The sequence below is a fragment of the Taudactylus pleione genome, unplaced genomic scaffold, assembly GCF_031769625.1.
Source record: "Taudactylus pleione unplaced genomic scaffold, aTauple2 ptg000976l, whole genome shotgun sequence".
Taxonomy (NCBI): Eukaryota; Metazoa; Chordata; class Amphibia; order Anura; family Myobatrachidae; genus Taudactylus; species Taudactylus pleione.
The window spans coordinates 1,397,903-1,418,008 of record NW_028285377.1 but is presented as its reverse complement, the minus strand read 5'-3'; positions in this window follow the sequence as shown (position 1 = coordinate 1,418,008).

Here is a 20,106-nt window from a genome sequence, read left to right as displayed (position 1 = left end):
CTGAACTCCTTGGTTTGTTTGGGCCCCACAAAACATTTTTTAGAAGGACTACCTTCATTTATTAAGGAGGAGGTTGATGATTGTTGGTGGTGGAGATTGCATGTACTGGTCCAAACTGCTGGTAGCTGATACTGGACTGCTTGGTATTAATTTACACATTATTATAATTTTGTTAAACAAATTGCATGAACTCGCTGCAAATGACATAACAGGGAGGAGGTGCCTAGATGGTTAACGTCCCTTCCTCTGCTAATTTTGGCTTTACAAATAAACCAGATGCCTTCACAACTGTTGTCAGAATTTACATTAAAATAATTCCACACCCAAGACGTGGCTTTTCTGGCTTTCTTTTTATCATTAGCAAGAACTGCTGCCACTGGTGGCTGATTTACGCAAACCACATCCTCATCATCAACATCCACATTAGCGTCAGATAGGACACAAATTTCCCTCTCATCCTCCACACTATCAGCCTCATTTTTTATTATTTCACCATCTAATACTAGCACATCCGTCATGGCGTCAGTGATCCGCTGTGAAACTGGGTAACAGCTGTTATATTTACTTCCTCTATCAAAGGACTGTTTAATAGCCAACTGTTTTTTAAATTACTTCCGATCACGAATGAGGATGTTGATGATGATGCAGGTGTTGGTGTTGGAGATCAAAGGCGCTTGGATCCCACAGAGAGGGAGCAGTTAGGTGACCCTGGACTTGTTACGTTTTGAGTTTTGGAACTTGGAGCGCATTCATCAAATATCAAAGTGTATGTCGCCAAGTGACGTAACAAGGAGGAGGTTCCTAGGTGGTTTAGGTCCCTCCCTCTACTCACTCTTGCTTTGCAATGGTTACATATGGCTTGACAACTGTTGTCCAGATCGGGATGGAAATAATTCCACACGTGAGAAGTGGATTTTTTTGTCTTTTTCCCCGGCATGACAACAATGGGCTTTGGCGGCTTTTTCAATCCATGGGCAACAGCTGTTGCCTTACTTACAGAAAGTACATGCTCGGCATCAACATCCTCATCACCAACATCTTCATCATCAACATCCTCATCATCCTTATCTTCTTCAACTACCAAAATATCCTCCTCCTCCATGTGCAATTCCACAGAAGCATCCTCAATGACTACGTCTGCAAGATGATGACTGCCCTTCCCCACATTTACAGAGGGCACACAAATGTTGGAACTCAGAGGATCCTCCAGTACACTAGTATTTAGATCTGGCTCACACATGACAACCGCGGACACACTTGCACTCTCCTCGGGGATTTGTGATTTTGATTTCTCAGGGCATACAGTTTTTTTTCCGAAGGGCTATCAGAATCAGTACCAGCAGTCTTCCTAAAGAAAGTCCAAGGCCTTATCCTTTCCTTGCCACTTCGTGTAGTGAAGGGCATATTGCCAATTTTTCATTTATCTAAAGGCAAATTTCCTTTCAATTTTTTTTACTTAATTTCAGTAAAAGTAGCTTTACCATATCGATGGCGTGACTAAAGCCCTGGGGCATGGGCCTTCATAGAGGACGAGGAAGTTGACGGCCTTGCACTGCTGGTGGCAGCTACAAGATGTGGTTCTTGGCCTTGCTCTCCTGTCATGTGACAGCCCTCCATATTTTCTGCGGTATTGAAGCAGTGTCACAAGCACCAATAGTGTAGCCAAGGTGCGGTTACAAAATTCACACACATGTGCAGTTGTGCGCACACAGAAAAAAAATTGACAAAAAAATACACAACTTGGGCCCAGAGCACAGATTGATGACAACTGGAGTCTGGCAGCACTAGGTTGCATTGCCGACTTGCTAGATCTTGTGCGGTTAAGCCTAACATGCACAGACAAATATATATTACACAAAAAAATAATTATTTTTATTTTTTGGGGTGTCCAGAACTTGGGCCCAGATGGACGCAGCAGACAACACCAGCCCAGATGGATAAGCAGCAGCCCAGATGGACACAGCAAACAGCACAACACCAGCCCAGAATGGATCAGCACCAGCCCAGGACACAGCAGACAGAACAGCACATCACCTCTCCCCAGCCCTACACTACCCACCCTCCCTGTTCAGTCTCCACAGCCAGAGAGAAATGGCACCAGCCGCGTCCCTTATATATAGAGACGAAAGCTCGCGAGCCGCGAGATTTCGTCTCTATGGTTTTGCCTCGATTTGAGAGATCCGAGTAAGGCGGGAACATTCGAGCCGGCTTGGATCTGACTTGGATCTGCTATTGTGAGACTGTCACGGCTGCCGACACTTGAGACTCCTGGGAGGAGGCCTACTAGGCACAATAAACTGGGGCGGCTTTAGGAATGACCTTTTCATGAAATCTCAATAGCACGGAATAAAAGTAAATAGAATTTATTCACAGGAGAAATATAATAGCAACGTCTCACATAAAGTCTCAACAACACTGAGGTTCACATAAGCAATAATGAGTAAAGGAGAAAACCCCCCATATAGTCTTTAACACAGAAAAGTTAATATGGTAGGGAACCCCGAGTCCAGTATGAGGCTAACACCTCAGGATGGTATAGAGGAGCTTCACCCCGGTGGAACCCTGTAGTGATGGAGATCCGGAGCAGAGTGAGCCCTGTGATGCTGTGAGGTCGGAGCAGAGTGAGCCCTGTGATGCGGTGAGGTCAGAGCAGAGTGAGCCCTGCGATGCGGTGAGGTCAGAGCAGGGTTGAGCTCTGTGATGTGGTGAGGTCGGAGCAGGGTTGAGCCCTGTGATGTGATGAGGTCGGAGCAGGGTTGAGCTCTGTGATGCAGTGAGGTCGGAGCAGGGTTGAGCCCTGTGATGCAATGAGGTCGGAGCAGAGTGAGCCCTGTGATGCGGTGAGGTCGGAGCAGGGTTGAGCCCTGTTATGCGGTGAGGTCGGAGCAGGGTTGTTGAGCCTTGTGATGCGGTGAGGTCGGAGCAGGGTTGAGCCCTGTGATGCGGTGAGGTCGGAGCAGGGTTGAGACCTGTGATGCGATGAGGTTGGAGCAGGGTTGAGCCCTGTGATGCGGTGAGGTCGGAGCAGGGTTGAGCCCTGTGATGCGGTGAGGTCGGAGCAGGGTTGAGCCCTGTGATGTGGTGAGGTCGGAGCAGGATTGAGCCCTGTGATGCAGTGAGGTTGGAGCAGGGTTGAACCCTGTGATGTGATGAGGTTTAAGCAGGGTTGAGCCCTGTGAAGCAGTGTGGTTCCGGAACAGGGTTGAGCCCTGCGGTGTAACTAGAATCTGGAACAGGGTTGAGCCCTGCGTTGCGGTGATGATAACTGTAACTGTGCAGTTGACAACTGTAACGAAGATGGGTTTGATGTCCACAGGAGTGAGAGGCAACAGGCAAAGTAAATAGTGCAGCAAAAGGTGAAACCACAGCAATGGAGCAAAAGCAATACTTAGGCAATGGCTATGCTGAGCTCTGTAGTGCGGCTGGTAACTGGCATCAGAAGTTTAGCTGGAACATGAGCGGAGATATAGCAAAGTCCACAGCAACCCACAGGCACAGGGGGGATCTGGCAGGAGTCCAAGAAAGACCTGAAAGTAACGTTGCACAGACACTGAGACACAGTTAGTAACAGGCTTTATACTAGAGGTCTGTGATCCATAGGAAGTTTCAGAACATGTGACCCAAATGGAATCAGGTTTGAAATAATGAGCAATCTAGGAATCCCACAACCTGACAACACCTTGGAAACAGATGATCACTTTAACTCTCTATCCCTGTATGTGAAGAACACCAGCAAGCAGGATAGCTCCTCCAACAACCACAAAGGAACTTGGGAAAAAGTAATCTATATGTACTGAAATAGTCACAGTCCTGACAGAGACATGTGCCATCATTATTACTATGTGTACTTTTAAAATTTTTGGTTTAAAGATTGAAAGGGCCTGATTCACTAAGGATCGCAGTTGCTTATTTGCATGCAATCGACCGATTATTTTGCACAGCGAATGGGTAAGCATCGCACTGTGCGTGTGTGAACTAGCTGCTGCGATTGAAACTGCGATCGCAGTGACCTCGCAGACCCATTGCAGATTGATTGACAGGAAGTGCCATTTGTGGGTGGTGATCGGGAGGTGGTCGGGCGAACGCAGGGGTGCCCGTGCATTTCAACGGTGTTGCATGGGCGTGCATAAATTAGCCAGACGCAGCCTGAGGCCTCATAGCGTGCGCTGAAGTGAGCAGTTCCTAAGTGAGGTCTGTCCTGCCTTACCTGTGCGTATGGGTCCGATGTTACCAATTGTTTCTGTATTTTCCCCTAGTATACGGATGTGAGTAAGGGGAAGTTGGCATCCTTATCTTAATCTACGATCGCAATGCGAAGGCACACATTTACATATCACCGCTGCTATTAGCAACTGCGCTGCGTGTGTATAAGCAGAATAGCGCTCCGTGCTGAATCAGGCTCAGCGCCAGCAAATGAATAATATAAATTACATCAATAAAACAGTCATCGATGTAATGTAAGATTGTATGCACTAAAATATTACATTACTGTATTACGCCTGAAAATTCACCGCAGTGTTCATTCATCGGCTGTTCCACTCTATACAGCTTCCTGGCGCTTGTCTACCTTAGATTAATATTCCCCGCCGCCGCCCACGCTCCTCTGTCTCCCAAGCGGAGTTTTCATGGAGAAATATGTAAGGTGGGCAGTATGAAGGCACACAAGCGCCGGGAAGGGCTATATATATATATCCACACTTTAGCACTCACATCAATTAACATTGCACATCGGTGGGGTGCACACCAGCTGTGTCTCCTAAATCCAAGGTTCACCAGCGCAGATATATAGATAGAAAAGGATGGCACTCACCAGCGCAGATAGATAGATATAGAAAAGGATGGCACTCACCAGCGCAGATAGATAGATAGAAAAGGATGGCACTCACCAGCGCAGATAGATAGATAGAAAAGGATGGCACTCACCAGCGCAGATAGATAGATATAGAAAAGGATGGCACTCACCAGCGCAGATAGATAGATAGAAAAGGATGGCACTCACCAGCGCAGATAGATAGATAGAAAAGGATGGCACTCACCAGCGCAGATAGATAGATAGAAAAGGATGGCACTCACCAGCGCAGATAGATAGATAGAAAAGGATGGCACTCACCAGCGCAGATAGATAGATAGAAAAGGATGGCACTCACTAGCGCTGATAGATAGATAGAAAAGGATGGCACTCACCAGCGCAGATAGATAGATAGAAAAGGATGGCACTCACCAGCGCTGATAGATAGAAAAGGATGGCACTCACCAGCGCAGATAGATAGATAGAAAAGGATGGCACTCACCAGTGCAGATAGATAGATAGAAAAGGATGGCACTCACCAGCGCAGATAGATAGATAGAAAAGGATGGCACTCACCAGCGCAGATAGATAGATAGAAAAGGATGGCACTCACCAGCGCAGATAGATAGATAGAAAAGGATGGCACTCACCAGCGCTGATAGATAGAAAAGGATGGCACTCACCAGTAGAATTTTCAGCTTATTTAATATGTCAAAGAATAGACAGTAGGCTTACATGCAGGCGACGTTTCGGTCCCCAAATGGACCTTTCTCAAGCAATCAAGCCTTGAATTTCACATAGACAACAAGGTACAGTTCCCCGTGAATAGACGTCCTACTTACCTGACACAGACCAAGCTCTTAAATGCTGTCCTCATGGCGCCGTATCCCGCTTGCGGGCCATGTGCGTTCCACACGCTGGAACGCATCACCCGGAAGTTGCATCATTTCCGGTCACGTGATGTCCGCCGTGCAAACAGTGGTGAATATCTAAGTATCGTCACCAGACTCATGTCTTTAGTGATAAGCTAACACATAAGCCCGCCCATGTACTGGCAACAGTCAGGGCATATATATACAATATACAGTAAAATGCCTTAAATCGTCAGAATTAGTATTTATATTAAATAGAACAAATTTACAGGAATCAGTCAAAAAGCATTATCACTAATAAAGGCCCTAGAGGAAACAGCAGTCCCAGAGATTAGTGAGTGTCAGTACCCTTATATACCCATCTCTACTACATATCAATATCCATACGAAAAGTGACACTAAATATAACAAATCAATGAATTCAGCTGACAAAGGTACATCTACAATATACAAAACTAACAATAAAAACTATGTATTAAAAATAACACTATACCAAGGACAAACCTCAGTATATATACTAGTGGAGTACTGTATTCGCCCAAACAATTATTTATAGGAAAAAAGTGGCTTATCAGAAAATCTAAATATGGCCACATATCAATTTGGCAAAAAAGCACGAAGTGTATTGTGTTCATATAACCCCTTCGGTGAAATCATATCCAGTCTATGTATCCAACGTGCCTCAAGTTTATGGAGCATTAATTCACAATTACCACCTCTTGGATGTGGCAGAACCCAATCAATCTACTTCTCAGGGATGATAACTGGTGGTTACTTCTCTGCCAATGTCTGGCTACTGGTTTATCCGATGAACCTGAGGCAATGGCAGCACGTATCGAGCTTCTATGGTTTGCCATATGCTCTCTAAAGTTCCGGGTCATGAGGCCCACATACACCAGTCCGCATGGACATATAATCATATAAATGACATGGTCCAATGTACAGTAAAGATTGTGCACAATCCTTATCGGTTTACCACTATGAGGGTGTGGAAATGTCGCACCTGTCAATAGCGAGCGACAGGTCACACAATTTGGACACCTGAAGCATCCCTTCCTTGTTGACTTCAGCCAATTGTCACTATGTCCATCATCAGTTTGGCTTAATGGTCGCATCAAAAGTTGTTTTAAATTGGGGCCTCGCCTGTAAGCCATAATTGGTGGATGCTGCATATTCTTTTTTAGCACAGGATCTGTTGCCAATATAGACCAATTTCATCTGAAAGATTTATTAATCTGGCTTGCTTTGTTGTCATATCTACTGGCATAGATCATCCTTTTGGGGCTAGAGACCACATAAATTTTAGGTATACTAGTTAGTTTAGATCGCGCTTTAACCAAACACCTCTCAACAGTAGAGCGCGTATCCTCGCGTTCAATGAAACGTATTTTCATATCCAGAATCTTTTGTTCAGCGATCTCTTATTCCGAATTCAATCTCAGAACTCTTAAATACTGTGAGATCGGCAGACGCTCCTTCAATGTGGGTGGGTGCTGGCTTGTGGCATAAAGTAGCGTATTGCGATCCGTCATCTTCCTAAATAATGTTGTACATAATTTGCCATTTTTCTTATAGACAGTCACGTCCAAACAATCGATACGCTCTTTATTAATATTAGCAGTATATTTTATCGGGCTTGGTAACACATTGAGTTCATCTATCATCTTCCAAAATCTCTCCTCTGTGTCACCCCATACCACAAATATATCATCAATAAAATGACAGTATTGCAAGATCGCATGGCCAAACTTGGGTAGGATGTTACTACACTCGTACCTATGCATATATAAAGTTGCATAAGCAAGTGCCTGATTACTACCCATCGCTGTACCCGAACATTGTATGTAGTATTTCTTACCATACAAAAAATTGTTCTCTACCAAAACCAACCCCAGCAATTCCAGCAAGAATTCAACAGGTGGGTTAATATGCCCAGATCCACACAGTGCATCATAATGATCCATATATATAGTGTACAGTACATATAAATACACATTATATACAGTATATATATATACATACATAGCAGCACAATGAGTTGCACACAGTTATTCTTGTCAATGTTTCGGACTTTACGCCATTATCAGGACAATGAACCAAACAAGTGTGAAACAGTACAGGTATAAATACATAACAATACACTCACCATAGCGAATCCTGTGCGACCAGCACCGCCGCTAGGCCTGGGGCTCGCTCACTTCCGGTTCCATGTAACATCCAAGAACCCACAGATGACGCGATAGCCGGAGTCCGTAAACCAGAAGTGTGGTCATGGCAACCCATAAGCACAGCATGACGTCATCACTAAGGATACACAAACACACAAAGAAACATGAACACCAGTGAAATGCATGAAAATAAAATTACAGATAACCTGGAAAATAGCATGATGAATACAAATGCAAAATACATCAGTCCATACTAAATGAAATGAAAACTAAGGGTGTGCATCTGATCATAATATTGTGACATAACTATAGAGCACAAGGTACAATAGACCTCATCTATATCAGGATGGAACTAGAGAGAGGCCGAACAGGGGACAAAGAAATTAGAAAATTTAAAAAAAAAAACTTATTGAAAGATAATTTATCATTTAAGCCTTTGGGTCTCACGGTGTCTAGTCTCCAAATCCACTGAGTTTGGAGCTGTAATAGTCTTCTACCACGGGCGCCGCCTCGATCATCTTCCAGGGCTTGATCTATAATAATATATTTTAATGAGGCAAGACAATGTTTAGCTATAGGAAAATGCTTGGCAACAGGTTGGTCCATTTCTTTATTGTTGAGTGCAGCGCTAATAGCTCTGAACCTCTGAATTAAGCAATGATAGCTTTTCGGTAGTTAGTAAGTAAGGCAGAGGCTACCAAACTTTTTTGAATCACGGCGCCCTAGAGTATCAGCATTATTTTCACGGCACCCCAAAGCCAAAAGTTCGCTAACTACAGAAAAGCTCTCATTGCTTACTTACTAACTACAGAAAAGCTTTCATTGCTTACTAACCCCCTAAAAGCTCTCATTGCTTACCTACTAACTACAGAAAAGTTCTCATTGCTCACTTACTAACTACCGAAAAGCTTTCATTGCTTACTTACTAACTACATAAAAGCTCTCATTGCTTACTTACTAACTACAGAATAGCTCTCATTGCTCACTTACTAACTACAGAAAAGCTCTCATTGCTCACTTACTAACTACAGAAAAGCTCTCATTGCTCACTTACTAACTACAGAAAAGCTCTCATTGCTTACTAACCACTGAAAAGCTCTCATTGCTTACCTACTAACTACAGAATAGCTCTCATTGCTCACTTACTAACTACAGAATAGCTCTCATTGCTCACTTACTAACTACAGAAAAGCTCTCATTGCTTACTTACTAACTACAGAAAAGCTCTTATTGCTTACTTACTAACTACAGAAAAGCTCTCATTGCTTACATACTAACTACAGAAAAGCTCTCATTGCTCACTTACTAACTACTGACAAGCTCTCATTGCTTACTTACTAACTACAGAATAGCTCTTATTGCTTACATACTGACTACAGAATAGCGCACATTGCTCACTTACTAACTACAGAAAAGCTCTCATTGCTCACTTACTAACTACTGACAAGCTCACATTGCTTACTTACTAACTACAGAATAGCTCTTATTGCTCACTTACTAACTACTGACAAGCTCTCATTGCTTACATACTGACTACAGAAAAGCTCTCATTGCTCACTTACTAACTACAGAAAAGCTCTAATTGCTCACTTACTAACTACAGAAAAGCTCTCATTGCTTACTTACTAACTACAGAATAGCTCTCATTGCTCACTTACTAACTACAGAATAGCTCTTATTGCTTACATACTGACTACAGAATAGCTCTCATTGCTCACTTACTAACTACTGACAAGCTCTCATTGCTTACATACTGACTACAGAATAGCGCTCATTGCTCACTTACTAACTACAGAAAAGCTCTCATTGCTCACTTACTAACTACTGAAAAGCTTTCATTGCTTACCTACTAACTACTGAAAAGTTCTCATTGCTCACTTACTAACTACAGAAAAGCTCTCATTGCTTACTTACTAACTACATAAAAGCTCTCATTGCTTACTTATTAACTACAGAAAAGCTCTCATTGCTCACTTACTAACTACAGAAAAGCTCTCATTGCTCACTTACTAACTACAGAATAGCTCTCATTGCTCACTTACTAACTACAGAAAAGCTCTCATTGCTTACTTACTAACTACAGAAAAGCTCTCATTGCTCACTTACTGACTACTGACAAGCTCTCATTGCTTACTTACTAACTACAGAATAGCTCTTATTGCTTACATACTGACTACAGAATAGCGCTCATTGCTCACTTACTAACTACAGAAAAGCTCTCATTGCTCTCTTACTAACTACTGACAAGCTCTCATTGCTTACATACTAACTACAGAATAGCTCTTATTGCTCACTTACTAACTACTGACAAGTTCTCATTGCTTACATACTGACTACAGAAAAGCTCTCATTGCTCACTTACTAACTACAGAATACCTCTCATTGCTCACTTACTAACTACAGAATAGCTCTTATTGCTTACATACTGACTACAGAATAGCTCTCATTGCTCACTTACTAACTACTGACAAGCTCTCATTGCTTACATACTGACTACAGAAAAGCTCTCATTGCTCACTTACTAACTACAGAAAAGCTCTCATTGCTCACTTACTAACTACAGAAAAGCTCTCATTGCTTACTTACTAACTACAGAAAAGCTCTCATTGCTCACTTACTAACTACTGACAAGCTCTCATTGCTTACATACTGACTACAGAATAGCACTCATTGCTCACTTACTAACTACAGAAAAGCTCTCATTGCTTACCTATTAACTACAGAAAAGTTCTCATTGCTCACTTACTAACTACTGAAAAGCTTTCATTGCTTACTTACTAACTACATAAAAGCTCTCATTGCTCACTTATTAACTACAGAATAGCTCTCATTGCTTACTTATTAACTACAGAAAAGCTCTCATTGCTTACTTACTAACTACAGAAATGCTCTCATTGCTTACTTACTAACTACAGAAAAGCTCTCATTGCTTACTTACTAACTACAGAAAAGCTCTCATTGCTTACTTACTAACTACTGACAAGCTCTCATTGCTCACTTACTAACTACAGACAAGCTCTCATTGCTTACTTACTAACTACAGAAAAGCTCTCATTGCTTACTTACTAACTACTGACAAGCTCTCATTGCTCACCTACTAACTACAGAAAAGCTCTCATTGCTCACTTACTAACTACTGACAAGCTCTCATTGCTCACTTACTACAGAAAAGCGCTCATTGCTTTCTTACCAACTACTAAAAAGTTCTCATTGCTCACTTACTAACTACAGAAAAGCTCTTATTGCTTACTAACTACAGAAAAGCTCTTATTGCTTACTTACTAACTACAGAAAAGCTCTTATTGCTTACTAACTACAGAAAAGCTCTTATTGCTTACTTAATACAGAAAAGCTCTCATTACTTACTAACTACAGAAAAGCTCTTATTGCTTACTAACTACAGAAAAACTCTTATTGCTTACTTACTAACTACAGAAAAGCTCTTATTGCTTACTAACTACAGAAAAGCTCTTATTGCTTACTAACTACAGAAAAGCTCTCATTACTTACTAACTACAGAAAAGCTCTTATTGCTTACTAACTACAGAAAAGCTCTCATTACTTACTAACTACAGAAAAGCTCTTATTGCTTACTAACTACAGAAAAGCTCTCATTGCTTACTTACTAACTACAGAAAAGCTCTCATTGCTTACTTACTAACTACAGAAAAGCTCTCATTGCTTACTTACTAACTACTGACAAGCTCTCATTGCTCACTTACTAACTACAGACAAGCTCTCATTGCTTACTTACTAACTACAGAAAATCTCTCATTGCTTACTTACTAACTACTGACAAGCTCTCATTGCTCACCTACTAACTACAGAAAAGCTCTCATTGCTCACTTACTAACTACTGACAAGCTCTCATTGCTCACTTACTACAGAAAAGCGCTCATTGCTTTCTTACCAACTACTAAAAAGTTCTCATTGCTCACTTACTAACTACAGAAAAGCTCTTATTGCTTACTAACTACAGAAAAGCTCTTATTGCTTACTTACTAACTACAGAAAAGCTCTTATTGCTTACTAACTACAGAAAAGCTCTTATTGCTTACTAACTACAGAAATGCTCTCATTACTTACTAACTACAGAAAAGCTCTTATTGCTTACTAACTACAGAAAAGCTCTTATTGCTTACTTACTAACTACAGAAAAGCTCTTATTGCTTACTAACTACAGAAAAGCTCTTATTGCTTACTAACTACAGAAAAGCTCTCATTACTTACTAACTACAGAAAAGCTCTTATTGCTTACTAACTACAGAAAAGCTCTCATTACTTACTAACTACAGAAAAGCTCTTATTGCTTACTAACTACAGAAAAGCTCTTATTGCTTACTAACTACAGAAAAGCTCTCATTACTTACTTATTAATTACAGAAAAGCTCTCATTGCTCACTTACTAACTACTGACAAGCTCTCATTGCTTACTTACTAACTACTGACAAGCTCTCATTTCTCACCTACTAACTACAGAAAAGCTCTCATTGCTCACTTACTAACTACTGACAAGCTCTCATTGCTCATTTACTACAGAAAAGCGCTCATTGCTTTCTTACCAACTACTAAAAAGTTCTCATTGCTCACTTACTAACTACAGAAAAGCTCTTATTGCTTACTAACTACAGAAAAGCTCTTATTGCTTACTTACTAACTACAGAAAAGCTCTTATTGCTTACTAACTACAGAAAAGCTCTTATTGCTTACTAACTACAGAAATGCTCTCATTACTTACTAACTACAGAAAAGCTCTTATTGCTTACTAACTACAGAAAAGCTCTTATTGCTTACTTACTAACTACAGAAAAGCTCTTATTGCTTACTAACTACAGAAAAGCTCTTATTGCTTACTAACTACAGAAAAGCTCTCATTACTTACTAACTACAGAAAAGCTCTTATTGCTTACTAACTACAGAAAAGCTCTCATTACTTACTAACTACAGAAAAGCTCTTATTGCTTACTAACTACAGAAAAGCTCTTATTGCTTACTAACTACAGAAAAGCTCTCATTACTTACTTATTAATTACAGAAAAGCTCTCATTGCTCACTTACTAACTACTGACAAGCTCTCATTGCTTACTAACTACAGAAAAGCGCTCATTGCTTTCTACAGAAAAGCTCTTATTGCTTACTTACCAACTACTAAAAAGTTCTCATTGCTCACTTACTAACTACAGAAAAGCTCTTATTGCTTACTAACTACAGAAAAGCTCTTATTGCTTACTTACTAACTACAGAAAAGCTCTTATTGCTTACTAACTACAGAAAAGATCTTATTGCTTACTAACTACAGAAAAGCTCTCATTACTTACTAACTACAGAAAAGCTCTTATTGCTTACTAACTACAGAAAAGCTCTTATTGCTTACTTACTAACTACAGAAAAGCTCTTATTGCTTACTAACTACAGAAAAGCTCTCATTGCTTACTAACTACAGAAAAGCTCTCATTACTTACTAACTACAGAAAAGCTCTTATTGCTTACTAACTACAGACAAGCTCTTATTGCTCACTAACTACAGAAAAGCTCTCATTACTTACTAACTACAGAAAAGCTCTCATTGCTTACTAACTACAGAAAAGCTCTTATTGCTTACTAACTACAGAAAAGCTCTTATTGCTTACTAACTACAGAAAAGCTCTTATTGCTTACTAACTACAGAAAAACTCTCATTACTTACTAACTACAGAAAAACTCTCATTACTTACTAACTACAGAAAAGCTCTCATTACTTACTAAGTACAGAAAAGCTCTCATTACTTACTAACTACAGAAAAGCTCTCATTACTTACTAACTACAGAAAAGCTCTTATTACTTACAAACTACAGAAAAGCTCCTATTGCTTACTAACTACAGAAAAGCTCTTATTGCTCACTAACTACAGAAAAGCTCTTATTACTTACAAACTACAGAAAAGCTCCTATTGCTTACTAACTACAGAAAAGCTCTTATTGCTTACTAACTACAGAAAAGCTCTCATTACTTACTAACTACAGAAAAGCTCTTATTGCTTACTAACTACAGAAAAGCTCTTATTGCTTACTAACTACAGAAAAGCTCTCATTACTTACTTATTAATTACAGAAAAGCTCTCATTGCTCACTTACTAACTACTGACAAGCTCTCATTGCTTACTAACTACAGAAAAGCGCTCATTGCTTACTACAGAAAAGCTCTTATTGCTTACTTACCAACTACTAAAAAGTTCTCATTGCTCACTTACTAACTACAGAAAAGCTCTTATTGCTTACTAACTGCAGAAAAGCTCTTATTGCTTACTTACTAACTACAGAAAAGCTCTTATTGCTTACTAACTACAGAAAAGCTCTTATTGCTTACTAACTACAGAAAAGCTCTCATTACTTACTAACTACAGAAAAGCTCTTATTGCTTACTAACTACAGAAAAGCTCTTATTGCTTACTTACTAACTACAGAAAAGCTCTTATTGCTTACTAACTGCAGAAAAGCTCTCATTGCTTACTAACTACAGAAAAGCTCTCATTACTTACTAACTACAGAAAAGCTCTTATTGCTTACTAACTACAGACAAGCTCTTATTGCTCACTAACTACAGAAAAGCTCTCATTACTTACTAACTACAGAAAAGCTCTCATTGCTTACTAACTACAGAAAAGCTCTTATTGCTTACTAACTACAGAAAAGCTCTTATTGCTTACTAACTACAGAAAAGCTCTTATTGCTTACTAACTACAGAAAAACTCTCATTACTTACTAACTACAGAAAAACTCTCAATACTTACTAACTACAGAAAAGCTCTCATTACTTACTAACTACAGAAAAGCTCTTATTGCTTACTAACTACAGAAAAGCTCTTATTACTTACTAACTACAGAAAAGCGCTCATTGCTTACTACAGAAAAGCTCTCATTGCTTACTTACCAACTACTAAAAAGTTCTCATTGCTCACTTACTAACTACAGAAAAGCTCTCATTACTTACTAACTACAGAAAAGCTCTCATTACTTACTAACTACAGAAAAGCTCTCATTACTTACTAACTACAGAAAAACTCTCATTACTTACTAACTACAGAAAAGCTCTTATTACTTACAAACTACAGAAAAGCTCCTATTGCTTACTAACTACAGAAAAGCTCTTATTGCTTACCTACTAACTACAGAAAAACTCTCATTACTTACTAACTACAGAAAAGCTCTTATTGCTTACTAATTACAGAAAAGCTCTTATTACTTACATACTGACTGCAGAAAAGATCTCATTGCTTTTTTTCACAGCATTATGCTGAGCTACGGACCTTTTGCTTATTATAGCACATTAACAATATTTTCTATCAGTGTCTGATTACTATGTTTAGTCAATGTTTTGTTATGTCTTTTATTTTTTTCAGCTTCACGATCAATCAGGTGCAATATATATTTTTAGACAAATTTATTTAATTTGATTGTAATTTTATTTATTAATTTTATTGTATTAATTTAAATTACAATATGTATGGAATTTTTAATAAAGTGTTAAGTGAATAGCAACTCAGCTATTTTTGGTATTTTAGTTGCTTAATTATGTATTTATCTCCCTTATGCTGCTCTCCCGGAATTATGTTTTGCGTCTCCTTTTCCTCTTTATACGCGCTATGAGCTACTTTTTTTGTTATTTCGGTTGTTTTGCTTATCTGGAAGTTTATGTTTTCCACACAGGAGGTCTCCATATCCTAGAAACCCCTTGTTATTTGCTTTTATGTTTTTGTGTTTCTCGTCGTTCCCTCTTAGGTGCTTTGTTCATATGAAGGTGTTGTCCTTGCCTTCTGTGATATTGGTTAGTAAATTTAGGCTATGTCTTATGTTGACCATATCTCTAATGTTTGTAAACCAACAAATTCAGGGGACAAATAACAAGACAAAAATCACACATTGAAGAGCGACCCCCTTCTCACACTAATTCCTCCTGTGATTATATTATTATGCTTTTTGTTCTCTCCTTGTCCGTGAAATGTCAGAGCTATTAAATCTCCAATGAGGAGCAGGAAACTGAAGTATAGAGGTTATATACTGTGCAATGGATGGTGGTAGCTGCCACTTCTCTCTCTGATAAGGTGTAAGAAGTTGTAAACTAATGCCGGGTTACACACTAGACGATATGTTGCCTGATCCTGCCATCTAGTGTGTACCGTCAATTTCACTGATGATGCGCACTCCCGTGCATGCAGGTCCGACAGGTGACATCATTAGCGGGGGGCCATGCTGCTGAATGCAGCATGGCCCCCTTTCTCGGGCCATCACTCCCAGCATTGGCAAGTGTGTATGTACTTGCCAATGCCAGCACCCCACCAGGACACATTGATAACGAGGTTGGTACACACTGGACATCGTTTATTGAAGAACACTTTACAATACTTTGTTCATTCCTGTGTTGTTGACCAGATGGACTTTTTTTATTGTGGATTTTAACTTTTATAATGTCACATATAGTGATGTGTGTGGACCCCTGTGTTTTGGTTCTAATTCACCATCGTTTTTTGGTTTGGGTTTTGCCAACACCACCCTCAGTGTTTTAGATTCAGATTTTTTTTAAGTTTATAAAAACAGCTAAATAACATAATTTGGGTCTGTTTTTGTTCCTACAGTATTATTAACCTCATTTCCAGTCATTTACGGTTAATTTTAACCACCTCACAATATGGCTTACCAATATTGGCCAATACTGGCTGCCTAAACTAAGCAACAGAGCAGTGGCACAAACACACTGTAGTTTAAAAGAATATAGGACATCTATGAAACATTGCTACACAGCAGTGGCAGACAGGATTGAAGTTTATGTACTAAACGACCCCTTACAAAGAATGTATTCATTAATCAAGAACTAGATCAGAGACCCAAGGGCAGTACAGGGAAATGGAGGTGGAGTATGTAGTTAAAGGCAAGTAAAAAAGAAAAATCGATTGGTTGATCAATTGATTGATAAAAAATTTCAATTGTGATGTGGCTTTGTGAGAGCAGCAACTGAGAAAAGGCCATAAAGAATACAATGTTAATAGGCAAAAATTCCTGACAAGGGCTGCAAGAGAAAGTGACCATACTACCTCCCCCTCTTCCTAACTAGTAACACACCCCAGTAATACATTTATGAGGTGCGCCAGAGAGTCTGAGTATTAGGGGAAGTGAAGAAAATGATTGATCAATTGACTGATTAATTGATTACTAAAATCAAAATTGCGACATTGCCTTTTATCTTCTTGTTCATATTACTTAATGATACTAAATATGCTCCATAATTCTGTTAATTTTTTTTATATTTTGTGGGCACCACATTATTTCTGGTTAAAGAAATGTGTTGCAAATGAGTAATGTGTTAGAGCAATAACCAATAAAAATGTTTGTCTATGCAAAAAACGACCATCACCAATGCCCCCAAACAGCCCATAATGAAAAGAAACACACAGCAGTTTTATTTTAATATTTTTTAACACAGTGCCTGAACATAGAACACAGTGCCTCACAGCACTCCTAGTAATGGCACCCTAATGACGTTATTTATTAACACAGTGCCTGAACATAGAACACAGTGCCTCACAACACTTCCAGTAATGGCACCCTAATGACGTTATTTATTAACACAGTGCCTGAATCCATAACACACTGCCTCACAGCACTCCTAGTAATGGCACCCTAATGACGTTATTTATTAACACAGTGCCTGAATCCATAACACACTGCCTCACAGCACTCCTAGTAATGGCACCCTAATGACGTTATTTATTAACACAGTGCCTGAATCCATAACACAGTGCCTCACAGCACTCCTAGTAATGGCACCCTAATGACGTTATTTATTAACACAGTGCCTGAATCCATAACACACTGCCTCACAGCACTCCTAGTAATGGCACCCTAATGACGTTATTTTTTAACACAGTGCCTGAACATAGAACACAGTGCCTCACAGCACTCCTAGTAATGGCACCCTAATGACGTTATTTTTTAACACAGTGCCTGAATCCATAACACAGTGCCTCACAGCACTCCTAGTAATGGCACCCTAATGACGTTATTTATTAACACAGTGCCTGAATCCATAACACACTGCCTCACAGCACTCCTAGTAATGGCACCCTAATGACGTTATTTTTTAACACAGTGCCTGAACATAGAACACAGTGCCTCACAGCACTCCTAGTAATGGCACCCTAATGACGTTATTTATTAACACAGTGCCTGAACATAGAACACAGTGCCTCACAGCACTCCTAGTAATGGCACCCTAATGACGTTATTTATTAACACAGTGCCTGAATCCATAACACAGTGCCTTACAGCACTCCTAGTAATGGCACCCTAATGACGTTATTTATTAACACAGTGCCTGAATCCATAACACAGTGCCTTACAGCACTCCTAGTAATGGCACCCTAATGACGTTATTTATTAACACAGTGCCTGAATCCATAACACAGTGCCTCACAGCACTCCTAGTAATGGCACCCTAATGACGTTATTTATTAACACAGTGCCTGAACATAGAACACAGTGCCTCACAGCACTCCTAGTAATGGCACCCTAATGACGTTATTTATTAACACAGTGCCTGAACATAGAACACAGTGCCTCACAGCACTCCTAGTAATGGCACCCTAATGACGTTATTTATTAACACAGTGCCTGAATCCATAACACACTGCCTCACAGCACTCCTAGTAATGGCACCCTAATGACGTTATTTATTAACACAGTGCCTGAATCCATAACACAGTGCCTCACAGCACTCCTAGTAATGGCACCCTAATGACGTTATTTATTAACACAGTGCCTGAATCCATAACACAGTGCCTTACAGCACTCCTAGTAATGGCACCCTAATGACGTTATTTATTAACACAGTGCCTGAATCCATAACACAGTGCCTTACAGCACTCCTAGTAATGGCACCCTAATGACGTTATTTATTAACACAGTGCCTGAATCCATAACACAGTGCCTCACAGCACTCCTAGTAATGGCACCCTAATGACGTTATTTATTAACACAGTGCCTGAACATAGAACACAGTGCCTCACAGCACTCCTAGTAATGGCACCCTAATGATGTTATTTATTAACACAGTGCCTGAACATAGAACACAGTGCCTCACAGCACTCCTAGTAATGGCACCCTAATGACGTTATTTATTAACACAGTGCCTGAATCCATAACACAGTGCCTCACAGCACTCCTAGTAATGGCACCCTAATGACGTTATTTATTAACACAGTGCCTGAATCCATAACACAGTGCCTTACAGCACCTCCAGTAATAGCACCCTAATGACGTTATTTATTAACACAGTGCCTGAACCCATAATACATGCCTCACAGCACTCCTAGTAATGGCACCCTAATGACGTTATTTATTAACACAGTGCCTGAATCCATAACACACTGCCTCACAGCACTCCTAGTAATGGCACCCTAATGACGTTATTTTTTAACACAGTGCCTGAATCCATAACACAGTGCCTCACAGCACTCCTAGTAATGGCACCCTAATGACGTTATTTATTAACACAGTGCCTGAATCCATAACACACTGCCTCACAGCACTCCTAGTAATGGCACCCTAATGACGTTATTTTTTAACACAGTGCCTGAACATAGAACACAGTGCCTCACAGCACTCCTAGTAATGGCACCCTAATGACGTTATTTATTAACACAGTGCCTGAATCCATAACACAGTGCCTCACAGCACTCCTAGTAATGGCACCCTAATGACGTTATTTATTAACACAGTGCCTGAATCCATAACACAGTGCCTCACAGCACTCCTAGTAATGGCACCCTAATGACGTTATTTATTAACACAGTGCCTGAACATAGAACACAGTGCCTCACAGCACTCCTAGTAATGGCACCCTAATGACGTTATTTATTAACACAGTGCCTGAACATAGAACACAGTGCCTCACAGCACTCCTAGTAATGGCACCCTAATGACGTTATTTATTAACACAGTGCCTGAATCCATAACACAGTGCCTCACAGCACTCCTAGTAATGGCACCCTAATGACGTTATTTATTAACACAGTGCCTGAATCCATAACACACTGCCTCACAGCACTCCTAGTAATGGCACCCTAATGACGTTATTTATTAACACAGTGCCTGAATCCATAACACAGTGCCTTACAGCGCCTCCAGTAATAGCACCCTAATGACGTTATTTATTAACACAGTGCCTGAACCCATAACACAGTGCCTCACAGCACTCCTAGTAATGGCACCCTAATGACGTTATTTATTAACACAGTGCCTGAAT